We start from the raw sequence: 14025 nt of genomic DNA, 5'->3' as shown, positions 1-14025 counted from the left end.
ACTTATGTGCCTTTTTAGCACACAAAGATTAAAATATTACAGAATATCAACTGAAATAACTTTTATAACATTAACAAACTGCCAACTTCAGTGTAGCTCTTGTCAAAAATGTATTCCTTAAAACAAAAAGAGAGGAACTCTTAAAAGGTCCGTCTTTTGAATAAGTCAGAATACGTTACACATAAAAAAGCTGCATTTTTTGTTTTTTGTATAGTACTTTAAAAGGAAACTTGTTTTGGGGAGAATAAAATTACTCTGGGCTGAGTTTTCCCAGTAACCTTACCTGTTGTGTTGGTAAAATATGAAAATAGTTGGTGGATTTAAGACAAAAAAATAACAATTATTGAATAAATCAAATTTGAACATGTCTGTCAGTGGCTAGTTGATCTTTAGCCTAGAGTGTTTCCTGGCCTGGCCTGGGCTGGGACACACATTTATACGGTTTGATAAAGTAGTTATTAGACTTTAACTTATCATTGCACTTACAATAACGAGCCCCTTGCAGAGCCGACAGGATTGAAACAGCAGCCGCTTCAGCGGCGTTCAGTGAAAAAAAGTTCCAGCGTACATTGATGTTAAAATGTATACAGGTTGGCAGGACGGTATAAAATGTTTTGCACGGTCTTTCGCTGTACGTTTTGTTGATAACTTGTCCACACCTCTTCTTTCGCGCGAAAGGGAAACACACTGTCTGAGGTCTCATAGGGTCTCATACGGGCAGCTGACGGGCACGAGGCTACATTGCGCATGCGTCGAACCGTGCGGCACACACGCGCCCCGAACCGAGACAAGCGGACTGTACGGTTCGGATGTTTTTCCATGAACCGTACCACCCCTAGTAATTATTGAAGCAAAATGCCAAACACGAATTGTTTCAGCTCCTTAAATGTGACAATGCGCTGCTTTACCTTTCCTTCCTTCCTTTCTTACAAAATAGCCCTACTTTTAGTTTACTGATTGATACAAATTTTGAACTTGCAAATTTAAAATTTTTTAAATAATATTAAGAAGGTAGACAGCTTGAATGAATCAGAGGTGGGAGGAACAAGCAACTAGCAGGGCTGAGTGTGACAGGCTGAGGCAACTAGCAGACATGGTCCAAATTATATTGATCTCAAAGCTTCACAGTAAACTATGGCTTATAAAAGTTAAGTGTGGTCAAACTAGATGAATTACTCCTTGCAGAATGTGTGCTCTGATCATCTTGTGAAAAGCATCCAAGGACACAAATTGTGATGATGTTGTGGTGGCAATATGGTGAAAGGTAGAAACTACCTGCTATTACTAAAGGCTCTTTTCAGGAATGCTCCCATTTCAAAACCCAGTCACATACATTCTCATCTAGGATGTTTGGTATCCAGTACAACTACAGTTTTTTTCTGTTGGATACTGAGCAGCTCCAGTGAAGCAGAGGCCCTTAAGTGCCTTCTTTCACCTTGTTGTGTGTGTGTGTGTGTGTGTGTGTGTGTGTGTGTGTGTGTGTGTGTGTGTGTGTGTGTGTGTGTGATTCTTGGACAGGGGCCATAGGATATGTGAGACTGAAGGTTGATGGTCCAATGCTCCTGCCCAGGAAACAGCCTCCCTCTCAATCACCTTATTCAAAGTGCTGTAAGCTTGTTAGGTGCAGTATTGCTCCTCTCAGTCTAATTTCCTGCATGACATAGTCTTGTTTGTTTCATTGCCTTTGGTCCATTGGCCATTTACCTATCAGCATTTCCAGCCAGCCACAGTGTACTGTATTCACCAGTGCAGGGCTTCTTCACATAAGAGTTACAATGGGAATCTATTTTGCTGGTAAAAAAAAAAAACCCTAACATGTCTATTCTTATAAATCTATCCTATTAAAAAATAACATGCCCATGTTTTCCGAGGTGCTGATGTAAATATAAATTGTCAGCATTATATATGTTGACCAAGCATGGCAACTTCAATCTGCATCATTGCTTCATTTTTCCATCTTAACACTTAATAACGATGATGGTAAATGATTGTGTTTGACTGTAGGTGTTCTGGGGTCAACAATTGCATAACATGGACTGAATGTTGTGATATGCTTATGATCTTCTTTGTTTCATTCTGCCCATTTTGACACACAAACTACTTAACTGAATGATGACAGCTAATTGGCCAATATCACAATGTTACGACTATGTAACAGCATTTCCTTCTCTTCTTGAGCATAATAATATGTGGCCACCATACTATGTAGTCAGTAACTTTTAAAGTTGACTGTTTTTATGCAAACAATTGTTCTACTAGCAGAATTAGTTTACAGTATGTTATGAAAAACAAAGCACTCCAGATTCTCCTATCACCGAAAGCCAGTACTCCATACACATTTTTTTTAACTAACCCCAAGTATGTAGCCAATACCCTTGCTATTTGAAGTTGAATTGCCCTCTCAGTAACTGTATCTCTTCATAGCCAGATCCCTTACTGCTATTGACCTGCATCCCCACTCCTTTTTAACTCTGTTGTGATAAAATGTACCATGAAATATTTATTTTCCCTGCATTTCCACTTCTTCAAATCCAAGCTATCTTTCCCAGTCACACCTGCTGATCCAAGCCATTTTTTTAGCCCTTGATTTAGCCCACAGTTGGTTCTGCCTAGTGCATAATATTCAGCAGGTTACAACCGCATCACTGCACATTAAAGGTTGTGGTGGAGGGAACATAAAAACTGTCCTTTTGGCCATTGTAGGCAGCAGTGTTATGGGTGTTATTATACACCTTCTCAGCCCTGATCATCATCATCTGCTGCTGATATCGTTTGTAGAGATGTCTTAGAGGATTTATGTAGGGAGAAAAAGAGAGTGTATATGTGTACATGCCATCTTAAGTGACATTTTAGAATACACAAAGCTGATTGGGGTTGGCTTTCCTCATTTAGAATTCACTATTTGCCTTCAACACAACATAGTTACTGTCTTGAATTAGGTTAGGAATGTAGAGGTAATGTTTAAATTTAGGATACCAAAGAGTATAAACAAAATATCCTTTCAGGTTAGGAGTATGCATGTGTTTGTATACTATGAATGTATATGTGTGAACTATGTCAGGTGCAGTGATTGTATAATTCATTAAGGGAGGTCAACCAGACCACAGTTACACTGACCCTACTATATTTCAGCTGGCTATGCACTCAATACTCATATTCACATTTTATAGTTCTTATTTCTTTCTTTGTCCAAAACTCACAAACACTGCTCAGACTCAAAGTTTGCATGAAGCCCCATATACACACAGATCACGGCATCCATAAATAATAGAGCACACATAAATTAAACATTGAAGTTGAGTTTGCGATAGCCGCTCACAGTTGGCGGACTAAGACGCCTCATTCTCCCCCTCCAAGACTTAATTAGAAGCCTTGCATTTCCTGTATGGAAAACAACAAACAAACACAAGGGGAGGAAAGCCACAGGGAGTGCAGCCTTTGATTTACCACAATGCACTCTGTTGTTACAGTTTGCAATAATTGTGGGCTAAGTGAGAGGACAAAGCCGGGAAGACGGGAGGATCTAATAGACACCTGCTTTCTGCCCTCTTTTATTCACCTCTGGTATCTTCAAAGGTTAGTTCCTCCTGCCATCTCCCTACAAGCTTCCAGTTCCTTCATGCATATCAGTTTGCATTTATAGAGGCTGTGCAGATGCAGCACAAATTGACTGATAACCTTAGTCAGTGCCAACATGGAGGCCCAGTGGAGAGTTATTTGTGTGCAAACAATGTCCAAATACATAAATACCTGGAATGAAAAAGTACTAGCTGTAATGTGGGTCTGTGTTCAGTGCTATAACATGGGCCGCAACTAATGATTATGTTACTTATGAATCTATCAGTGATTGACATTTGATGTGTCTATGTGGGTGTCCTAATGTGATGGTATTTTTTTGTATAGGTGTTACATGTTTATGTGTTGTTGTGCTATGGAACATGAAAAGAAGATTTGTGGAAATGATTATCCCTATGGGACAATAAAGACTCTATCTATATCTATATTTATCATTTGATCAGTTAATATATAAATTTATTTAAGTAATCACATTTAATAAGCTATAATCTTGAAGGATTAGTAAAATAATTATCAAAATTGTAAATTAATTTCTGATAGTAAACTAACAGATCATTCCAGTCTCGGGACTAGTTGTGCACATAAGTAAAAGTGAGGGGTCTGGTAAGTAGGCTATATGGATAAAATAATCTATCATCATATATATAATTTTGTATTCCAAAATCTATATAAATTGTGATATTGTACATTTTCAAGAAAATCAATAGAAAAACTATTAATAATTAAAATGGCCAGATGAGGATGTCTGTTTATGTCTAATCCAAAATTAAATACCTAAAATAACATGGCAAAATGTCTGAAAGTTCACACATTTATATTGTCTCTAAATATACTTCAAATCATCCACACGGACTATAAATGGATAAATGATTTCATGGTAAATTGAGCAACACAATGACATATATCATATATATATGTACATGTATTTTTTCACACTAAAATCAACGTTCTTGCTACTATTTTACTCCAATGCACATGTTGATTCAAAAAGCCAGCTCAGGCTTAATGATCACAGTGTTTCCCTAAGTGTGCTGAAAGCCCTCTGCTATTGAAGTTGTGTAGATGTAGTTGTGCTCAGACTTCTCCATGTGAAACATAGGACTCCTAAACACAAAACAAATTGTGAGATACAGATTATATGTTGTGTAGATAAACAACTAAAGGTTAATATTCTGCACGCCACTTTCATGTTTGTTATGTGCAAAGGCCACATAACAGGCCACATAACAGGTACGTCTGGACAAGGAAAGCAAATTGTTTTGGACTAGATTTGCATAATTCATGTTCTTACATTCAAAGACATCATGCTCATTATAATATAATATATCCATTATTTGCCAAGTACATTTTACACGTACAAATGTAATTTCCCCATTGGGGATCAATAAAGTGTATAAATTAATTAAATTAAATTAATTAATTTGTATCCTCTGCATTTAGGTTAACCAATCCTAACTAAATAGGAGCAGTGGGCAGCAATAGTCCTGCACCAGGGGACCAACTCCAGTTGTAATGCCAGTAAAGGCCCTGCCCCGACCGAGGATTGAACCCAGTAGCTGTGCCTACTTGCTGTGATTTGCACTCATTTTATATAATGTGATGACTCCTTTTAGTAGGATGATTCACTAAAAATACAAATCTGACTTTTTGCATAGCCTTTTGGTGCAGGACTCAGGGGTTTTTGTAATTCAACCTGTGATCTTCCTGATACAACACAATCCATCTAACCAGGACACAAAAGTACATGTCCTTTTGCTAGCTCATTCTTAATTATGGCTTTTGTGATATTGAGACTGACATTTAAGATCCCTTCACATCTGTGTTTTTGTGGAAGACCTGAATGAGGCCCATCTGGTCTAAGTAGGGCACCAGGGATGACAGTGCGTTAATATGTTCTCTCAGAGATGAGAGCCGCCGTGTTACAGAGATGATGATGATGATGATGATGGCGCTCCCAGTCACGTTCACTCACTTAGCAAACCTTGTCTCCTCTTGATCATGCTTGACAGCAACAAAAGGGGTGAATATTCTTTAATCAAGGCCAAAAATTCTGATCACTGCTGGCATTTCCCTAATCAGCCCATAATAGCATTTTGAGGACAGTGTCAGTGGATAATGGAAGGTTAGCCATACTAAACAATAAGAGATGATGAGTTTCTTTCAAAAATGGCAAATCCACCCTCTGAAAGATGTGACACCTGCTCTAAAAATACCAGTGGCACAACATTTATTGGCATCTGGGCACTGGGCAAACTCTTGAACACCTGAGGTAGCCTGATGAGAACTGAAAGAATACTGTAAAGCCTCACCATATTCAAGTCTGATGGGTATCTAGTTTGTTAAGGGGAGATGGAATGCACATAGAGACAGAGCTCATCATGTAAACTCTGAAAGCCACGTCCACCGCAGGGGAAAACAATCAGCGCCACAATATGCAACTAATGGCTGAAATGCTAACAAAGTGCCTGTAGCTAGCTAAAAACATCAGATTTAAGCATGTCAAATAATTATGTTAGCAACCTATGTCTACCAGAGAGGACAAGTTAGCTGTTAGTAAGCTAATGTTAGCTATGTATTAGCAAGCTAAGGCACTTGCAAACATAATACTGCACAGCTCTCAGATTTATACACATTCCACTAGTTGCACACTGTGTACAAAATGCTTTAGCTTAACTTACAAATACGTATATATTTCGCCTAAAAGTAGTCTATATCTACAACTTTCCACTCCCAGGATTGCTCCATTCCGCCGGATGTTCCTCTTTTCAGCCGAATGTCCATCACCTTGCGCTTTCTTTGTTGGCATTTTAAACTACGGTGGATTTATGAGAACTGCTCCTCAGATCTCTGCAGGGTAAATCCAGACAGCTTAGCTAGACTATCTGTCCAATCTGAGTTTTCTCAAAAGTTTCTCAACTTTTGAACGTACACATCCTTCCAGAGGCTATTTTGCAGCGGCACCGTGGCTCCGTCGGGCGCTTAGCGCTGCCCATAATCGTGACCACACGCGGCAGCTTTTAGGCATTTTTCTGTTATTTGCAAGCAGACGGAATTGATAAGAAGCCACCTTAACACAATACGAGTCAATGGAGAGTGGAAAGTTGTTTCCCTCTCCGGTGGGGGCAGGACTTAAATGTGCTCTGTCTCTTTGACAATGAACCCTAGCTTTACATTATACTGTATATACCAAGTAGCAAGTTAAGAGAACTGCTGTCATAGCAACCTGTCCTGTGGTATGTAATACAGTATTCATGTTATTGTGTCCCTACTCCCAAATTATTAAAAAAAATTGAATCATAAAATACTAGGTAGAACTTGATATAATGCAGTTACACACAACAACAATACAACATAATTTGGCAATTGGCAGACTTGAAATGATGTTTTTAAAGAAGGTTTGAGAAAATAATGATGAATTAATAAACTTGGTGAAGATATGACTCTATTACCAAGAATAATGAGGCATGTGGGCAGCACAGCAATTATAATACGATAATAAGATGAATGCTATGTGTTTTCCATTCCCATGAATGTCTTACTAAAATAAAAAAATAAAAAATGCATCCACAAAGACCAACTGTCCACCTCATAATAAAATAGAAAAAAAGTTTAATATCTACTCAGACACAAGAATTATAATTACTGACATTTCACAGTAATCACTATGAAATAAAACAATGGCAAATTCCAGCACATATACATTTCTCTTATTTCCTATGTATCATCTCCCCTGCATGCTTTACTAAATTACATTCGTCCTAGAATCAAGAGGGTGCCTTTGCCTTTAAACTACAAGAAAGGAGACCCGTGAAAAGAAATCATCTCCATGATAACTCGGGACTAGATACAGTGCAGTGAATTGAGCATCCTTGCTGGTTTATCCCTGTCTTCTATCTGCAGTGAGCAGATTTCCTCTCCAAACCAGTCTTCTTACTGTCTTCTCCCTTTAAAACAGCAGCCAGGCTTTTCGTTGCGTCTCAGTGTGCTGTCAGAGCCTACCTCTTTCAGAGAGATTATTTTTCTCTGTCATATCTCAAAGTGAGCAGCCAGATCTAATAATACCATATCAAATTGATGTTGGGGGAAAATGTAGCATTTCATTGGAGAAAAAACAACAAATAAAAAGAAACAAATCATGTCCTCTATCTGAAAATGTCAGCACTAGAATCTCTATACCCTCTGTATAAACACGTAACCATAATTAAAGGGATATGCCACCGTTTGTGGAAATAGGGCTTATCGCGGTCTCCCCTAGCTGTAGGTAGGTGGGCCAATGCATTTTTTGTGCATAAATTTAACGCTGGCAGCACCGCCGCTAGTTGGCTTAGCGTAGTGAATGGAATCCTATGTTGCCGGTTAGCATGTTGTGAGTAAAAGTCAGCCAACAAAAGACAAAAAAACAACTTAATTACTTGCACTGAGACAAAAAATGCGTTGGCCAACCTATCTGCAGCTAAGGTAGACCGTGATAAGCCTTATTTCAACAAACGGTGGGGTATTCCTTTAAAAGCTCTGTCAGTGTTTTTTTTTCAGCTTCACAGGGAATAAAGTGTGGCAGGTGACAATTTTGAGAGCTGAGAGCGTATGTGGAAGACACACACCTCATTGCGATAAGGGCCAGGTGGTGTGTTTACTTTTGAATTCCACTTTCTCTGTGAAACTCAAGACATGACAAGAGACGATAACACCAGAGAAAGGACTGATTTAAGAAGGTGGAACGTGAGGAATGTTTAGGTCAATACAAAATGAAGCTAATGGTAAGTAACATGCCTTGACTGATGTGTGACAATGTCTATGTTTTCTATACACAGTTAATGTTACTGCAGAATTAAACCCTCTTACACATATGTTATTAACTCGTAGGTTCATTTTGCGCTGGAATTGTCCTTTAACCCATCAAGTCTGAGGTTGCAAAACCTCACCTTAGTGATTCCACAATTTGCCACAAGTCGGTTTATAGAGACGTTTATACAATTTAGCCAGCTAAAATGGTCACAGTTCTTTGCAATGGAAACAATACACATGCAAATGGCTATATTGGAACTATGTGTGTATATGCTATGTTGATTTGAATGGGAATGTCTATCCCACTCTCATTCCATTTCTATGGTTTAAACATGATTCCTAACTAGGGTTGGGTTCCTGCAAATTAATTTCATACAGTTTAATAAAGGTGATGTTATTAAATACAATTATTTAATAATAATCTGTCCATTCTCATTTTTCATTCACTGTACTGTAACCAGCCAAATTGACACAGGGTTGGACAAAGTTGCCCGTTTTCGAAAAATGCCCACTGCTTCAAGTCCTTATTATGCTGTCATGAAACGGGGTTTTTAACTACAGTTTCAATACTTAAGAAGGAAAAGACAATAGTAGTCCAAGATTAAATATTTGCTTCATTTGAGAATTAGAAAAAAAAGAAAAGAAAATTCTTAATATGTAATTACAACCTCTGGTTTTAGCTTGTGGTATTGACTGCCACAAAAACGTAGCCCCCTTGATGCAACCTGCAGAAACTTCCACACAGTGGTTCATAATTTAACACACACTCCCTTCTGAGTTTTGTTTTCCCCCTTTCTTTTGAATTGATTAGAGATTTTACAGTTTACAAGGCAATTGGATTTAACAAGACTTTAGTACAAACAACAGCAGCTGGATGATCAGCCTGTGCACCCAGACGTATGTGAAGTTGAGAACAAACACATCAAACTTTGCCTTAATAAAGCCCTCTTTGAAGGAACACAACATCTTGATTTAGATGCAAAACACAATCCCATGCTCGGCTGGCTCCTCCCATGAGGGGCCAGGAGATTAAGATTTAATGGTGATACTGAAGGAACGACACTATCTGTCTGCAGCCTCCCGTCTCTTCACACAACACCTCTGTTGCTTTTCTATCTCTTTCTCTCCTCCAAACACAGATGCAGACACACTTGCCTACACAGTCATGCATAGACTCAAGTTTGAGCACACGGACATACACACAAGTATGTGTGCACTCCTGACAGATGCCTGCACACACATTTTTACACTTTTTACACATTTACAGACATTTTGATAATCACATGTAATCTCAAATCTTACAGAAGCTTGGCTACTGGCAGATGAAGTCAACTGTGGTTTGACTTGAAATGAAAACTCTTGTCAAGATGATATTTTTTCTTGCATGATGCATGAATTCTGGAGTTGGCTTTAGAAAAGATGGATCTGCACTCAACATGCCTGGCAAAACAAACGTGCCTGAAGGAAATGCAGTGTTCTGTGCTGTTGAACGGTGTAATGCACAGTGCGCATGTCATCAAGACCATTTTAATTAGATCATATGTGACATATAAGACTGGCAACACTGCCTTTCATGCATTTAACAGCATCTATATCCACAGTCAATATATACTGCGAAACTAAGTTACTGCATTAGAACAACAATTTAGTCTCTAGTCTTTAGCAGAGGTGTCAAGTAGAAGTACAAATACTTCGTTACATTACTTAAGTAGAAATTTTGGGTATCTATACTTTACTGGAGTAATTATTTTACAGCAGACTTTTTACTTCTACTCGCAAGTATCTGTACTTTCGACTCCTTACATTTTAAAAATAGCCTCGTTACTCCTATTTCAGTTTGGCTTGTTTTTATTCCGGCTTGTCATCGTTCAAAAAAACACACAAAAAGAAAAACCTATCCAGATAAATTGCGCCATCCGGATAGAGTGAATTTGATTGTGGTTGGATGAGAAGTATAAACATATACCATTCCGACACCCTATTGGTTTGGACGCGCTCCATCGCACCTGCACAGACCCGGTGCTAATACGGCACCGGTACCTTGACGACCGTTACCTACCGGACCGAATAGCAACGCGGATTTCTTGCCTTAGCAATACACAAGCCGTTCTTTAATGTCGCCTTGTGCTCCTTTTTTTTTAAGATCAACTTTTTATTGTTTTATATTTTTGAACATACATAATTGACAAGGTGCTTCCTTTTTTTTTTTGAGGAGGTGGGGTAGTGCACTATAGGCCCCTGTGGGGGCTAAGCTTTTGTCCTTAATGGCATTGTTTTCCCCTTGCATTACTTTTACTTTTATACTTTAAGTAGTTTTGAAACCAGTACAGAAGTCTTTTCAAACCCTAGTATCTATACTTCTACTTGAGTAATGAATGTGAATATTTTTGAAAACCTCTGGTGTTTAGCAACCAGACCATCTTTAGTGTTTGCTGGCTTAAGGAGTGAGTTACATTGTTCTGTAGGTGTGTAGGAAAAACACATTTAGAATTCTAAGTTGCAACCACCTTTGTAAAATGCATGTCCTAATGTTATCAGGGTTTACAATGTATCTGTAATGGCTTCCTTCCTTCAACCACCGTTCCTTATCCCTTGATATCTGAAGAGACATTAACAACGGAAATTAGTGAGGGATCAGCTTTCAATTAGGTTTACAGGGTCAGGTTAATTCATGAAAATAGCAGGTGATATCATGTTTTGTACAACCTATAATTTACCATATTGCATTGGCACAGATAATATAAGTGATGTTCCTTGGTTGAGAATACAAGAATGTATCTCTGCCACACATAATCTTAAAATGCTAATAATACACAGTAAAACCGTGTGGTAAATGTGACTAAATGTCTGTTTAACTTAAAGGATAAATGTCAAACTCAATTATATGATACATGTAAGTACATAATAATCACAGATTCCTTCGGAATGAATTACACAGTATACTGAAAGCAGAACATGAAGAGAAATACACAGCACCTGCTGTATTTTCAATCCATAATCTTAAATGATTTATGAATCATAGGTAGAAGCTGAGTTCATATACTCATTGGAAATTTAAAGGATGATCCTAGTGCAAAAAAAAAAAATCCAAGGTGATAAAGTGAACCCTTTCCCTCAGATGGCACACATCATGCTGTCTTGACCTGCTTGTCCTGGCTGCATTAATGAGGAGTCAAGGCTTTGATGTGTGCGTCAGCGGTCAGAGAGGCTGCAACAGGGGACACTGACCAAACAGTCAGTGCGTTTTAGGGCTGTCCTCGACTAAAGAACTCCTTAGTCGACTAACACTTATAGGATTTTGTCGACTAATCGATTAGTTGATTTAATTGACAGAGCTGTGCGCTTTGAGAGGTGGTTAAGACTAGAAAAGCACAATATAAATGTAGTTAATTAACCATCTGTAAAGGTGGAGTTTCTCCACAATTAATCCTAAATCCTAATAAATGTGCTCATAAGTTTCTTGGAAATGAATAATCAAGCATGAATAAGCATAAAAAATGACTTATCAACTAAAGAAATCTTAGACGACTAAGACCAAAACGACCGATTAGTCGACAAATCGACTAAGAGGTGGCAGCCCTAGTGCGTTTACATGCAGTTTAAAAAAATTATTATATTTGGGTTAAGGCAATACCCAGATTTTTCAAATGCCATGTAAACACCTTACCCCGGTTAAAATCGGAGATCTCATAACACGATTAACAGAGGTAGAGAACTCCTTCAGTAACCGGGGTAGATATACCTTTACGCTATGATCGGTTTAAGCGTCTGCGCATGCTTCAACTGACCCTCCCCACTCTGCTTGAGTGGTTTTTGAACCAGAAATAATCAGTCAGCGCTCCGAATAGTTGTCGTTGCTATGACAACATACAACAAAACAGCGATGCCCAAATTAGCGGGCCATCGTCAGAAAGAGCCCGCGGTCCGTCTGTTTAACTCCCCGCCAAGGCAGCAGTGAACTCCGGTAGATGGCTAAACCGATTGTCCATCTCCGGGGCTGTCAACGCTGCGTCTCAGCAAAAAAGTGGAGGGACCGAGCAATCTGAGCACCGGCTGCTGACTAACGTTAATGTTAGTTAGCTAGCTGACAAAGCTGGCTTGCTAATTCCATCCGACACTAGTTACAGATAACGTTATAATCAGCCAAACAAGTTGACAGTTGTCTGGCGTGAACGCTGTGCGTTCTTAGGCCGTGACAAGAATGTGTAAATGAAACATAAAGTTGTTAAATTTTACTAATTGAAAGTGTAATGTTGACATAGGTCAACCGGAAGAAAAAGCCAGTTATGCGTTGGCAGAGCGCCACCTAATGTACCAGAGGTAGAGTTACTCCTGTCATTCTCCCCATTCCTCCATGCTCATGGATATGGGGAAAACTGGCATAACCCGGTTATTCACTAACCCCGGTTACTGCTGTGCATGTAAACACACTGATTGCAACTTAGTGACACGGAGCACATTAAGCCAATGAAGCAGGAATACTTGAACAGGTTTAGTGTCACAAAGCTAAAGGTGTAATCTGGATAAAATTCCCAAAAAAGCCTTTTTATAATCAATTCCATTGGCATACTGTTGTGTTTAAAAAGGGTCCTTGGAGGACTGTAATTATATTTAGACTTGTCTCACTGTCTGCAATGGCCACAAATGAAATATAAAAAAGTGCGTTGCACGAATAAGAAAATACAGAAATGGTTGGGTGAAAGCCACACACTGCAGATCAAGATGGTTGCACCGTGCGTGAACATAATCATATCACCCTGACCAAACACTTATGTTATTTGTCCATTTCTCTGTACCATAAAGGCACCAGAACTGACACAAAAGTAATGAAATTGGCCAAAATGAACACACAAGTCTGGAACAAAACAGCTAAGACACTGTAAATATCTGCTTACCACTTTCAGAAGCAATCATCCCCTCAGCCATGGCCTATTCTTTTTTCTCTACTTTTGCTGTTGTCGTCCCTATTTTCGGTCTTTTATCTAGAAGAATGGGAGAGGGAACAAGTAGAAATAAAAGAAAAAAATATGGGTAAGCTTAAAAGCCACAACGAGAATCAATACATAAAAATCACAATTTCAAACATCTTGAAAACACAATTCTTAGAAAATTAGAAGCATATAGAAGAGACAAGGAATCGATAGCAGAAACAGTGACAGCACATCAGCAAAAGCTTCGCTGTATGCTGAGTTTTCAAACCACATGAAGTAAATCACATGATATATATCTAATCTGTTTTATTTAAACCTGAGCAAGGCTTACAGTGTCAGTATTGTGCTGTGTCCATGGTAAGATTTCTTTTAGCAGAAGTTCCTGATCTTTTCTGAGTCCTTAGCAAACAGTGTGACCTACTCAATGCACACTGGCCCCTGCCTGCTACTCTCTCTACTATAATGAGTCCCCTTATCCAGACTGCAGGAGGAAACAGAGGATGGTGATTATGCAAAAGGCGTGCCTGAGTTGGTAATGCGACGATATGAGAGAGAGAGAGAGAGAGAGAGAGAGAGAGAGAGAGAGAGAGAGAGAGAGAGAGGAGACAGTTATCTCCTCCAATTCCAAAGGCAGAGAGATAGAAAAAAAAAAAAAAAAAAACTTTGACTAAGGACACTCCTGTTAAAATTATTCTTGACACCTTGTGCTATAAGTATGCCATTAAGAGTTCAA

The 14025-nt window shown here is 38.7% G+C and overlaps 1 protein-coding gene across 6 annotated transcripts in view; it reads right to left on the bottom strand.

Moving 5' to 3' along the window:
- Positions 1-14025, bottom strand: part of lingo2 (leucine rich repeat and Ig domain containing 2) — a 214769-nt gene that overhangs the window by 79289 nt on the left and 121455 nt on the right. For 5 of the 6 annotated variants that reach the window (XR_003693595.1, XM_028590060.1, XM_028590061.1 and 2 more), the window contains one exon: positions 13257-13343. The gene's annotated coding sequence lies outside the window, so the exon portion shown is untranslated. Of the gene's footprint in view, positions 1-10797; positions 10961-13256; positions 13344-14025 lie in introns of those variants that run through there. The other variant, XR_003693594.1, reaches the window with a different exon arrangement.

This window comes from Perca flavescens, chromosome 10 (assembly GCF_004354835.1).
Source record: "Perca flavescens isolate YP-PL-M2 chromosome 10, PFLA_1.0, whole genome shotgun sequence".
Classification (NCBI taxonomy): Eukaryota; Metazoa; Chordata; class Actinopteri; order Perciformes; family Percidae; genus Perca; species Perca flavescens.
The sequence above is the reverse complement of the archived record's forward strand: the minus strand, read 5'-3'. Positions and strand labels throughout refer to the sequence as shown.